This window comes from Buteo buteo, chromosome 9 (genome assembly GCF_964188355.1).
Source record: "Buteo buteo chromosome 9, bButBut1.hap1.1, whole genome shotgun sequence".
NCBI classification, from domain to species: Eukaryota; Metazoa; Chordata; class Aves; order Accipitriformes; family Accipitridae; genus Buteo; species Buteo buteo.
Genome location: NC_134179.1, coordinates 38288072 through 38300159, shown reverse-complemented (window position 1 = coordinate 38300159; position 12088 = coordinate 38288072). Strand labels below are relative to the sequence as shown.

At 42.0% G+C, this 12088-nt stretch overlaps 1 long non-coding RNA gene across 1 annotated transcript; it reads left to right on the top strand.

Moving 5' to 3' along the window:
* The first annotated feature begins 321 nt into the window (after nucleotides 1-321).
* On the top strand, nucleotides 322-6762 carry LOC142034571 (uncharacterized). The gene is made up of 3 exons (XR_012651699.1): nucleotides 322-432; nucleotides 1457-1522; nucleotides 6652-6762. It is a non-coding gene; the product is annotated as an uncharacterized LOC142034571 (long non-coding RNA).
* The last annotated feature ends 5326 nt before the right edge of the window (nucleotides 6763-12088 follow it).

Below are 12088 nucleotides of genomic sequence, written 5' to 3'. Positions count from 1 at the left end.
ACAGAAAACAGCAAGCTGTGTGTAGTAGTAATTCCACCAACTTTGGGGGTCTTCTATCAGAGGATCTCACTCAGTGATACATACAAAAAGAGGACATGAAGCTGACCTCTGAAAAGGAAGTACAGAAGACGACTTCTGAGCTTATGCCAGACCCCAGTGAAATCAAAGTGAGTGCCCAAGTGTTCCATCATTGTCCTTCCCTGTTAGCTCTTGGAGCACAATGGGCCAGCAGTCCTACTGAGAGCCTCTAGGGGCTACTGCAGTCCAATAAATAAGAATAAATAAAATGCAAACCCGGTTTTGAGTCTGATACGGGCTGTATTAATCTCTAGTGTACTATCTTGGACTTCAGAGAAGTTACATGCAATGGAATTTGGCCCACTGGGCCTTTGCTGTCTGCTCTCGCGTTGCCATGAAGGATAAAGGATGGCAGTGAGTACAGGCTATTCTCTTAGGACAGAGTGTTTTGTCTTCTTTTCCTGGGGGAGGAATTAGTCTTTCAGTCCTCTTTCTTGCTTTGTTCCCTGCTTTTTTGATAATATTATAAAAGTACCATCTTTATCTCAAGCTGGGTTCTGCAGAGAACACACCAACTTTGTGTACATAACAGCTATTCCACTCTTTGCTAATGCCTTCATGAAAGTTGCTTTTATTTGAGTTAATAAGAATCATTGTTTTACTAATTTGTTCTTTAAAGATACCATACCCCCTTGATAATTCTCTCCCACCACATGGGGTTCGGTTCACAGTGAAGTGTTGCACGCAATGTACGAGACACAGCGAGAGAGCGTGCATGTGAGAGAAGGGGTGAGCTTGAGTGCAGCCTATTTAAGAAACTCAGACTTTAGGAGGAAATCTCTACAGGGTATCAAAGCAAATTTCAATCCAAGAAGGTTTCACTGTGTCAATAGATGTAGCACAGGGGCTGCCTGTTGTTTCACAAACAATGAATCTTCTCCAGCCTATAAATAATGTAAAGACAAGTCTCAGGATTTTTAAAAAATTCTGCTAGCTTGAGGCTACCTACCCAGCATGCCTCCTTGTTTACAACTTCCAATACAAACATGTATTGTGTTTGGTTTCAGACAAAACATCAGCTTTCCTGACTTCTAGAATTAACCTCTAATACATATTAGCAGCAGCCTTTTAAGCAGTTTTTACATACAGAACTGTTTAGCTCCGTGACTGCGGAGGGATGTGCTCTCACAGCTGAGAGATGAGCTCCTTGGCACGACATGTGCTCACAGCCCCTTTGCCGTGCTAACGAGTTACTGCAATCAGCTGCCAGTCCCTTGGCAAGCACCTGCTCTTCAGGTGAGCACTCTAAAAGCCATTTACAAATGAAAATGAAATGACGTGTTGAGTAAAGGTGCTACTGCACCTTACATAGATCTGGGGATATAAACGGGGACTACACAAAGGAATGGATTTGTGAAATTCAATTTTTTGTTCAAAGGTAGCAGGTCCATTTGTAATCCTTGGCATGTAAGGGCCTGAACTCCCAACATCTCCAGGAGTGCAGGTGAGTGCCCTAACTGCTTGAGCCCTACTGGCATTTCGTTTGTCTCTCGTCCCACAACTTCTGTATTTTTTTTCCTGTGCACATGCAGTAAGCCCAGTGGAGACGGTCTCCGCTTAGGCTAGCCTGTCTCGCCGAGGTTAGAACCCCTTCCACAGCATGGAGACGTGTGCTTGAACCCTGACAGAACGCAGAGGGTGCAGACCCTGTGCCTGTCACTTCTTAACTAGCAGGATCTTGTAGGAAATGCAGGTGTTTGCCCCTTTTGTGTGGTGTCTGATCCTGTCCCTGCGGCTGAGGTGTACTCTATGACAAGTATTTGTCTGTGTAGTTTTTAGACTCTTTTATTAGATTGGAGATGCTCAGACAGAGGGTGCTTTCATGTAGTCAGGAAAACAGAACCCTGGGCATCTCTAGAGCTTATGAAAAGGAAAACAAAATAGAAGACACTGATGGAGTGTGTGCAACAAGGGAGATTTGGATAGCAATTCTGGAGTTAAGCGCTTAAAATCCACTTTCTTCCAATTTCAGGCACTTTCGGTCTTTATTGGAATTCCCCTGAAACACATTCTTTCAAAATGGCAGGACATACGACAAAATAAAATTTGGGTCAGGGACAATTTAGTCTATGGCTCTGTCTACTGCACTTTATGTGAAAAAGTTATAATGATGAAAAGCTTCTGTCCGGAACCTGAGTCTTGGCTACTTCTAAATGTCCTCAGAGTTTTATCTTTGTTGTTAGCCCCTTGGTTTTCCTGGATACTTTTTTAAAATGAACCAGAGGTTTTCCAAAGTGAATGCAACTTATTTAAAAGCCATTTTGGGGCTCAAGAGGGGACAAATAATTCACTCCAATACAATGTAATAGACCAAGACTATGATGGAGTATGGTCCACACCAGAGAGCTGGATTGAATTGGTATCAGTTGAGGAACAACTGCAAGTCATAACTGTCCATCAGCATTTCGATGCTGTATGGGAAGGAGCCTCCACTCAGATCTTACCAGTTCTCTGAATCTTGGCTGACAGGTGTCCACATCATGAATGCAACACAACAAACTGCTCAGCCAAATTCAGTGACCAGCCACAGAGGGAAAATTTCCCTCTCCCCTGCTTCATGCTGATTCAACCAGGACAGAAGGGAAGTAGTTTCTTGGACAAATTATGTTTGTAGCCATTGTGCCAGTGATACCCATGTAGGAGCTTTCAGCCTGTCAGTTGCATGATCATGAAGTGTACCTGCAAAATGTAAGCAAGAAAAAACTTGGAGTTGCATGAATTTAAGAAAGCAGCGAGGGCAAGGGAAGGGTCACCAAGTTAGCTGTTATTGCTGTCGGTCCCCTGGAAGGTGATCTATTCTAAGGCTTTCGTTAGCTCTTAAGGGTATTCCAGGTGCTCACCTAACCTCCAGGACCTACATATCCAGCTGAGGTATTACTTCCTTCCTGCCCAAGTCAGGTTTTGTGTTCTACAAATGCTCTACAAGAATATCATTATAAATCCATAGCTGAAAGAGCCTGTGCATCTTAAGTGCTCTTTCGTTTTCTACCTCTGAATATTCTGCCAGCAGAGATTTAGAACATTGGCTCTGTAAATGCTTTCATGTCAAGACTAAAGGCAACACTTGTTTAATTCATTCTTTGACCCAACAGTAGCTTTATCTTAGGTTATCATTTGTTAAGCTCTCTAGAATGTTTTAAACATGAAGGGGGCTGCTGTGTATATATATCCAGTGTACTGTACTTTACTTGTACAAATTTGACAGCAGTGATTCATAAACATCAAAACCATTTCCTTTCTGTGCTGCAAATTATGATTTACTTTAGCTACATTCACAGGATGTGTAACCCGTTCTAGAAAAAAAAGGAAAAAAAAAAGAATATTGCATTTATCCTCTATCCAGTTAGTAATTCTTTATTGTAGGTCACAAGAGCTCACAGATTCATATATATATATATATATGCTTGTGTGTATATATTTATATATACACTTGTGTGTATAAGAGAGAGTTTTTGTGTGTATATATAAATATACATGTATATATAGTTTGAGTGCATGCATATTTATGAATATAAATATGCACAGACATGAGGACAATTGTAGCAATGATGTATGTTGTGGTGTAAATGGAGGACTGGATTTATACATCAAATGTACTGCAGCCTGATTAGAGTAACAATTAAGATTTGCTGTATATCACTCATTGGCAGTGCAAAACCAAAATAATTTGCACTACTCTGTGTAAACCCATGGGTTCTGCCAGCATAAGATTTATCCCTAAGTTGTCAAAAAGCTATAATTGTATATAAAATCAGCATCTGACAGTGACCCCCAGAACTGAGGTCAACAGTTTTGCATTACAGATTTGATGAAGATTTGCATCACGTAAGAAGTATCAGAAACTCAAAAGTTTTGTATTATAAAGAGTCACAAGGCTAACTTGGTAACAGTTTGTGTATTTACTCCCAACAATGGTGTCTACACTATAGGACAGATAACTTTTCACCCAAACACTCCATTCTTAGGTTGTAGCCTGATTCCTCCCTCCCTGAATGTCATGATGAGACTTGAGTACTTGCCATCCTCTTGTTGCCTCTTTTTTAAAAAAAAAAAAAAATAAAAAACAATTGGGTGGAGTGGAGAGGGAGCCACAACATCCTGCAGTAAGTTCCCCAGTTCAGATAAAGAGAGGATCAAGGACTGCAATGGAGACATAGCAGCTCAGCTCTGTGCAGATGGGTGGGTGCTATTTCAAATAGTTTGGTCTCAACATCCATCTCATCTTCTAGTTACCCACTGTGACATCTGCACCAAAATATTTAATAAGCACGTAATATACCCGAATGAAACTGCAAACCTCAATGTCTGTTCAGGGTACATACCACCTGCTGCTTGGTAATACCAACTTCAAAAAGAATATTCTGCAGTCCTTGGCATACCTATGACTAACGAGCCAGAGATGGTGAAGCCCTTGGCTGCTGGTGGCTGCGCTGTGTCATGTCACAGAAGCTCGTGCAACTCTTGTAACCCAGTGCCGATCAGTTAGGATGCAGGCACTGACAGCAGCAGACCTCTGTCAGATGCCTTGGCCCTGAGTGATTTCTCAACAAGATATGTTAACGGGAGTAATGTGAAGAAAATACCCTGAGTGAAAGAATAGGACAGCTAAAGCTAAAGCTCTATCAGGAAGGAGATACTTTAGAAATGTGGGAGACAGCTAGACAATGTTTAAATGATCTGCTTTGTAACTGCAAGTAATGGTTGCCAGCAGCAAGGGAGATACTTAGAAGAGAGCTTGCTTTTTGACACCTGCTTGTTTTGAAGCACTTTATGGTTTTAATAGTTTTCATTTAGTGCAGGCAGCAAAGTCTAGCTATGAAAATGCAATATAGAACTGCAGAGAGAATGTGCCATGTGGAGAATTAACCCTGACAACACTTTTTTTTTTTAAAGAAGAGTAAGAAAAGGATAATAGTGAAATACACACAAGTGCAATTTTCTGAGGGTTAAGATGTGGCTTTGAAGTTCTGGGGGCTGAGTTTCTTGTTAGGGACTTGGTTGTGACTGGGGTTCAGGACAAAAAACAGGGTGAGCAAGAACAGTGTGCTGAAGTGATTTGGGACTAGCCCTGACTAATAAAAACAACAGAGGATGTTACCCGCAGTGGGATTCATCTCCACTAGTCACAGCTGTCAAAAAGCTAGATGTCTGGTCTACACTAATCTCTCAGGCTCCTGTACAGTGAGGCACCAGCACAAAAGGCAGCTCCAGAGTTTAATGAATCCCAGCTATTTGGAAGACAGCTTAAACCAGAAAGAACTGCCCTCCCAAAGGAGCAAAACCAAATACCATGGATTATACCTCCTTACTTTTTCCACAGCTGCAGTAACTTGAAATGAATCCCTCTTACGACCCAGGCTGATGCTCATGAGAAAAGGACAGTGCTCTCACACAATAGACATGCCGGAACAGCCAAAATGCTCTGTTATTTATGTGTAGCTGGGGTAGGAGGGAAATAAAACACCTTGTGTTTCGTAAAATACAGCAACACCAGGTGCTGTGGAAGGTGGAGACAGATAGTGGTAAGCATTTCTGCTAAATCTCTGGTTCTGTGCCATGAAAGCTAAAGGGTTTTAACCACTGAATGAAATGAGCAAAATATTGAGTCCCAGACAAGTCGGACTGAGGTCACTGACACACCTGAAACCAGAAAAACCTTCAATTGCTGTCATTTTATTTTCCTTTTGAGTTCAGAAGGGCTTCTGTCTAAATTTGCTATCATAACCCATAACAAAGGAAAATCATCGCTTACACTGATCAACAAAACCACACTTCCTTTCTTTGTTTTTTTTTTTCTTTTTTTTAAGAAAGTGCACATATCTTTAGGAAGGATAAACAGTTAGAAAGCCCCAAGGCCAGCTGATGCTAATGATTTTCTATTCAATGCATGAAATTGTCATAAGTAAATAAATAAATAAATAATCTGTCAATCCTGTGCTTATTGTTGCATTAACGTCAAACCCATGAAAAGGGTTAGTATGTAACACAGTATGCTCCACTGGCACTGAGGCAATGACATCTTTTTTAGAGTGTGAGTAGGAGAAATGATTTCAGCCATATATTTTGAATATCTATTTGAAGCTATCACTTTGCAGTGAATAAAATGTGTTTTATCCTTGTTAAGTCTGCAATCAAGTCTAGCACTGTAGCTTAGAGGGCTAACGTTCTCATTGCTTCAACTTTCTTGCTTGGCAGGGGATCAGCCTCTCTTTACTGCTCACGTTGAGCAGGCAAACTGGCAGATTTCAATCCTGTTGGCATTTTTGTCTGAAATAAATGGGTTATAGTGTACCTTTTGGCCTGACAAGGAGATTGGGAATCCAGGAGTATTCCCCTCAGCCAGTGTAGGACCTCAGAGAGGGGCTGATGTTCCTTCACCATCAATGTCGTTAAAAACAATGTGGCTTCTTAGCAAAATGCTTGAAACAAATACAGAGAACTAAATTAACCATGGCAAGAACAACAAAATCCATCCTATAACCCCTTAGAAAGAATATTCAGATGAAAGCTATGGGACTAAATAACCTGGACTTGAATGGAATTACCTGGGGTTTTTTTTCTGTTTCCTTGCAGGTCATGTAAGAAGAGAAAACAGTGCTGCACCTTTGATGTAGTTTTAATAAATATTCGAAGTCCCTTCAATTACTGCCTGAGTAATTAGTGTGGATGCAAATAAAATGGGGAACAACAGAATGACTTTCTGGGCTTCCTCAGGGGACTGGACTTTGGAAGTAGCAGCACTGTGTTGTATGTGATGCAACTTTGAAAAGAGAGGAAAGGAGAAAGCTGGGAATAGCAGGTGGCGGAAGCCTCCCAAACACACTACATTGCTAGCTGTGCATGTAAGAGAGTCTGCATTAGCACCGTAACCTTCAACTGCTGTGATTTGCCAGTCACAGTTTTGGAAATGATACTTCCTTGCTCTTTGTGCCCTGAGGGAAGTCTCTGTGCATTACCCTGCTGCCTGCTTGAGTGAATCTTTTATAGCAAAATAAACCTGGCCATGAGAAACAGAGAATTTTTTCAGGCCAAAACTTCCATGAAGAGACTTGTGTTTTTAGTGAGAGTTTAATTCCAGGGATCTTATGCTTTGATCTTATATCTTATACTTTGATCCGGCAGTTGCCCTGTTGTGACCAGCCTTTTTCAGGGGCACATCACAATCCTTCTTGTGATTCCCCACAGTACTTCAGAAATACCACTTCTCCCCGGAAAGCAGGCAGGACTTTGTGGTGGCTGATTTTAAGCCATTACAGTTGAGGAAAATATTTTGGACTGTGTTGGTGAAGAATATTGGAGGGTCTATATTCTGTCTTGAATAAGGCTGATAGATATCTCCAAGTCCATGGATTAGTCATATTGTTCTCTCATTGTAGAGGTCTCAGAAAGCCTTTCATTCATATAGAAGAGATACATCTTGTCTCATTCCATCTCTTGAGCTACCAGCTGGATAACCATGTAATCACCACCATGACACAGCAGTAGGGTCCTACTCTCAGGTTTTTTTCATGCATTAACTCGAAGTTCCCATTGTAGTTATCACTTCACTTGACTCTGTGGTTGCAAGGATGGTGGTGTGCATCAGCAGCCTCTATAGCCTGCCGGTTTTCTAAGAATTGTATCATCACACGCTATGTTGGACCTGTCCTCTCAGTCGCAGAGAATCAAGTAGCTATGACTCCAGCATTGTGTGGATACACAGTCATCTCCTGTGATGCCGCCGTCCTCCAGTGAATCTGAAATGTGCTGGTCTTAGCAGTAGTAGAACTTTCCTAAAACTTAAAAATGTGCACAATGGTTTGAGTAATTCATGCCTCAGTCAAGCCAGCTGAAAGACTGAGGACTGCTGGATGAGGGATAAATCCTCTGGAAATGAGAACATGGATGTGAAGAGTTCAGTCATCTTTCTGTGTTTCAGCTTCCTGGTTTGCATTTTATAATTTCTAGCAGCAGACAGCTGCTTTAGGGGGGCTGTATGGGGAATGCTGTTCTTTCTCTGCTCCTATTCCCATAGACAGGGCAGTCCCTGCTACTGACTCTTGATATTCACATTTCTGTTTTGGAGGATACAGCCCACATCAGTTAAAGCTTGTGAGTGACAGGGAAATCTGCACAGGAAACAGATCCTTCTGTTCTGCTACTGCTGGTTAAAAAGACTCCCTTTCTGATTGTCATTCCAGTGGTCCACAGCTTTCTGGTTCGATAAGGGGCTGTGTTTATTATCTATTGCCTTCTTCTGTGACTCAGCAGCAAGCAGGCTGAGATTCACAAACAAAAGTAAAATGACATCAGCAGTTGTCAAATAGAAAAAGACAAAGCTGACAAAGGCATTTTGCTTTAATGCTTCTAAGCGGATACTGCAAATAATAGAGTGCACACACACGCACGCACAGAAGAATATTCAACATGGAATTTTAAAACAGTTGCCAGCATCTGCATCCTGGAGAAAGAAGAGTCGCTGCCTGCCTCAATAGCAACTTGCATTTTAACTTCAGCCGATCAAAGATGAGCACAGCAGCGGCTGCAGGCAGCTGCAGCAGCTCAGCCAGTGCGTCCTCTTATCGGGATGGACCTGAGAGGTGACAGCCAGGCAGGCGGCACTGACCCCCAGCATCAGCATTGTAGAAGATCTCAATAGCACATGAGGATGGTGCGTGCCCTTCCAGCCGTGCTAGGCACTTCTCTGCTGTTACAGCTAGTTTCTGCATTGCCAGCACTGAGGGAACAGGAATGGATAAAGGCAGGGTAGTCCTGGATCTCTAACTGTGCTACTCTCTGCATGACCATTAAGGTCCTGTCGATGACGGAGTCACCCATGTTATCCGCATACATGCTTGCCCACCGATGTTAAGCTCAGGAGAGACCATATGCCAGGCTTTTTTGGAGCAGCACTAGAAGCACTGCTGAACACCCTCCCCTACGAACCACTTGGCACAGTGAAAACAATCCAGTAAATTCCTCATCAGGGTCTGATAATTATCTTTCTCCAGTTTTCTACGTGACTCAGAGAATCAAGAGGCTAATTCTTCCCATAGATCAGCTTTCTGCTATAATCAGGTACCTTGTTTGGCATTTCCTTATCTGATCAGCTCAACAATTATTTTCCCTTGTACAGAAGGATGAGTAAATGAAGACCACTCAGATGAGAATTGATTGGAGTTTTTTCCTCAAACAGAGCCCGAATCAAACCTTTTCCTGAGGCTCAGTGGATGTTACCCAGCTTTAAAAGACAGGTGCTCACATATTTCTGTCCTTTCCTCTGCACCACAGCTGTAACCAGAAAGAAAAAGGACCTGAAACACAGCAAAAAAGACTTTTTGCTATGGGCTTATATTCCTTCACCTCTGCTTCTCTTTCTGCCTCTCCTAGATTCCCTTGATCAAGAGTCTCTTGATCTTTCAGTTCTGAAAATCATCTCACCAAGTTTCAAACATATCCAATAATTCATACCCTCTCCCTTCGAGAAATGTGTCGAGTTCCTTTTGCATGTTTATTTCTGATCCTCTTTGCAGATATGTTTAAGAGTTTTCCTACATTAACATCCCTACTCTTCACCTGGCTTCAGAAGATTCCCTTCTCTTTTCAAAACTAAATGCCAGATTTTTTTTGATCTCAGGAGTGAAAGCGACTTTTACCTCTGTTTTTTGAATAGCTGGGAGGAAGCATTGTCAGTTTTGAAGCCTCCAGCTCATGGTATTTTCTGCTTGAACAGAAGTTTAAGCATAGCCAAAGCATGTATTTTTCACCTTAGATAATATGCCAGTTTTCTAAGGGCAAGAGGCTCAACAGGTAAGTTGACATGGATTTTACTGAAATCAGCTATCATCTAAGTTACACCAGCTGGGGCTCTGGTTGGAGAAATCAAAAGCCATCCTCTCTGGAAAGTAAGTACAGTCACCGACTGACTTTATTTCACTTTCCTTGTCAGTGCACACTTTTAGCTTGAGGATGTCAGAGACCGTTTTCCTGAATCTTCTCTGTACTTTTTTGTGGTTCTCTTTCTGCCATTTTGGTGTAAATTCTCCTTTACCCAACTTATTCACTTCTCTTGTACCTTGGCTTTCAGGCTAGGTGCTGAGTTGATCTCTGTATGAAAGCTGGCTGACACATCCTGTGGCTGTCACTGGGCAAGACCAAGTGGTCTCTTTTTCTGCTCAATTGGTTTTCCATACTTCAGCGACTGTCCTGTTCATTTTTGGAGGGCTCTGTAGCACTGCTTCATTTCCTACGCAAAATAGCTGCTGCAGGTGAGTAGGCTGAGAGGATCCATGCCCATTTCTCTTCCGTGTTGCCCTTTACTCATGCTTTTTTCCTCCCTATCCCCTCAACAATGACTGAGTTAGGTGGTAGAGGACTGCAAATCCCAACAAATAAACATAAAGTGGTGACTCATTGACTTCATTGCATCTTCCATAACGAACAGTATTCTTCTCTTGTGTAGGTGGGAAGGTGTGCATCAGCACTGCTACCTGGCAGAGCATTGTTGGGAAATGTAGTTTGGCTGAGGGGTAAAGTCCCCAACGAAGAACTGAAATGGGACTTAAGACCTCTGGAGTGCTGTGATGGCCCTTTGGTACGGAGGTATTTCATCCAGGTTCTGGGTTTGCCTGCACGGGTTTTCAATGAAAACTTGAAATGTTCTGTGGAAAGAAGAACTATTTCATGAAAAATTCACCACCACTGAAAGCTCCACTTTCTGTTGCAAAACAGTTTGATGTAAAACTTTTCAGTTGGTTCCAATTAGGACGAATGTAGAGCGAGCTCTCTGCTGCCCTGGAGCTCAGAAGGCAACCTAGCTGTTGTCCCATACCTTCAGTAGTGATAAATGTTTGATCAGCTTGTGTGCTCAAGATATAGGCTTGAGAGGAGGGAAACAAGGCCGAGTTTGCTGAAAGTCCCCTTGAATTCTTCTCAGAAATGGTACGACTTGCCATTCTTTAGGCCAGGGCTGAAGCTTTTTCTTCTTGCTTGTTTCTTCCTTGGATGTTTACATTGTGCAAAGCCCTCTGTTTGTTCACTCGTTTGCTTGAAGGTTTTCAGCCTTATTTCCAATTCTGGCATTGCACTAGGCATGTTGCCTGTTTCTTTTAAGTGATATTTTTCACTGAGATGGATTAAAGTATTCAAATACCTTTAAGCTGATGTGCCTCTAAACAAAACTCTGTAATAATTACTGAGGAGATATATTGTAAAAAATAATTATCCCAGTTTCGGTGTAAGAGAGAAGACTGGGACTACCAGTTGCTGCATGGACAACCTCAGCTGAAAGGTCACCACTGGTTTGGGAAGTTTTAACTGGATGTATGTTAGTATCTCTTTCAGCAGAATACATGCCTTTCAATCCTCAGGACTTCCAGAGTCAGTGAGCGCCTTATGCCTGCCCATTTCCCCTGTCTTCTGCCTGATTACTGGAATATGGGCAACATTTGGTGAAGGTGGCACATAAACCCTGTGGCTGCTTTCATCATTCTGTCAAAGGGAGGGAAATAATCAAAGAGCTGCAGCAAGAAAACAAATGGCCAAATAGCTGTTGAAGCAGGAGGTTCCAACTCGCTGGAGCTCAGCTTATTACAGGCCATATGCCTGAATGGCTCCTCTCACCGAGTGCTGCACCCAGCTATGGAAACAAGCATGAAAGTGTCTGTGGTTCATCAGGCCTGATTTGCTATAACTATGTGCAACTGCTGAGAGCACAGAAAATAAGAACCCGAAGAGGCTGTGCGGCTAACAGGAGAGAGAATCCTTTACAAAATACAACATTAATATACAAATTCCCCAAATATTTATGTAAAGATGTTAACGGGCAATAATAATTTGTTTTTCAAGCTCGCAGCAGATGCTCTTCTTTTAGTACACAGGCTATATTCATAAATGATGCAGCTTAACATAAGTAGAGAAACAAATTGATATGATCTTCTACTTTATTTTTACATATCATGGGGTTGAATTAATAGTCACTCTTGACAGATATCACTAGCTCACGCCCTTTCAGCTATGCCCGATGTTTGCA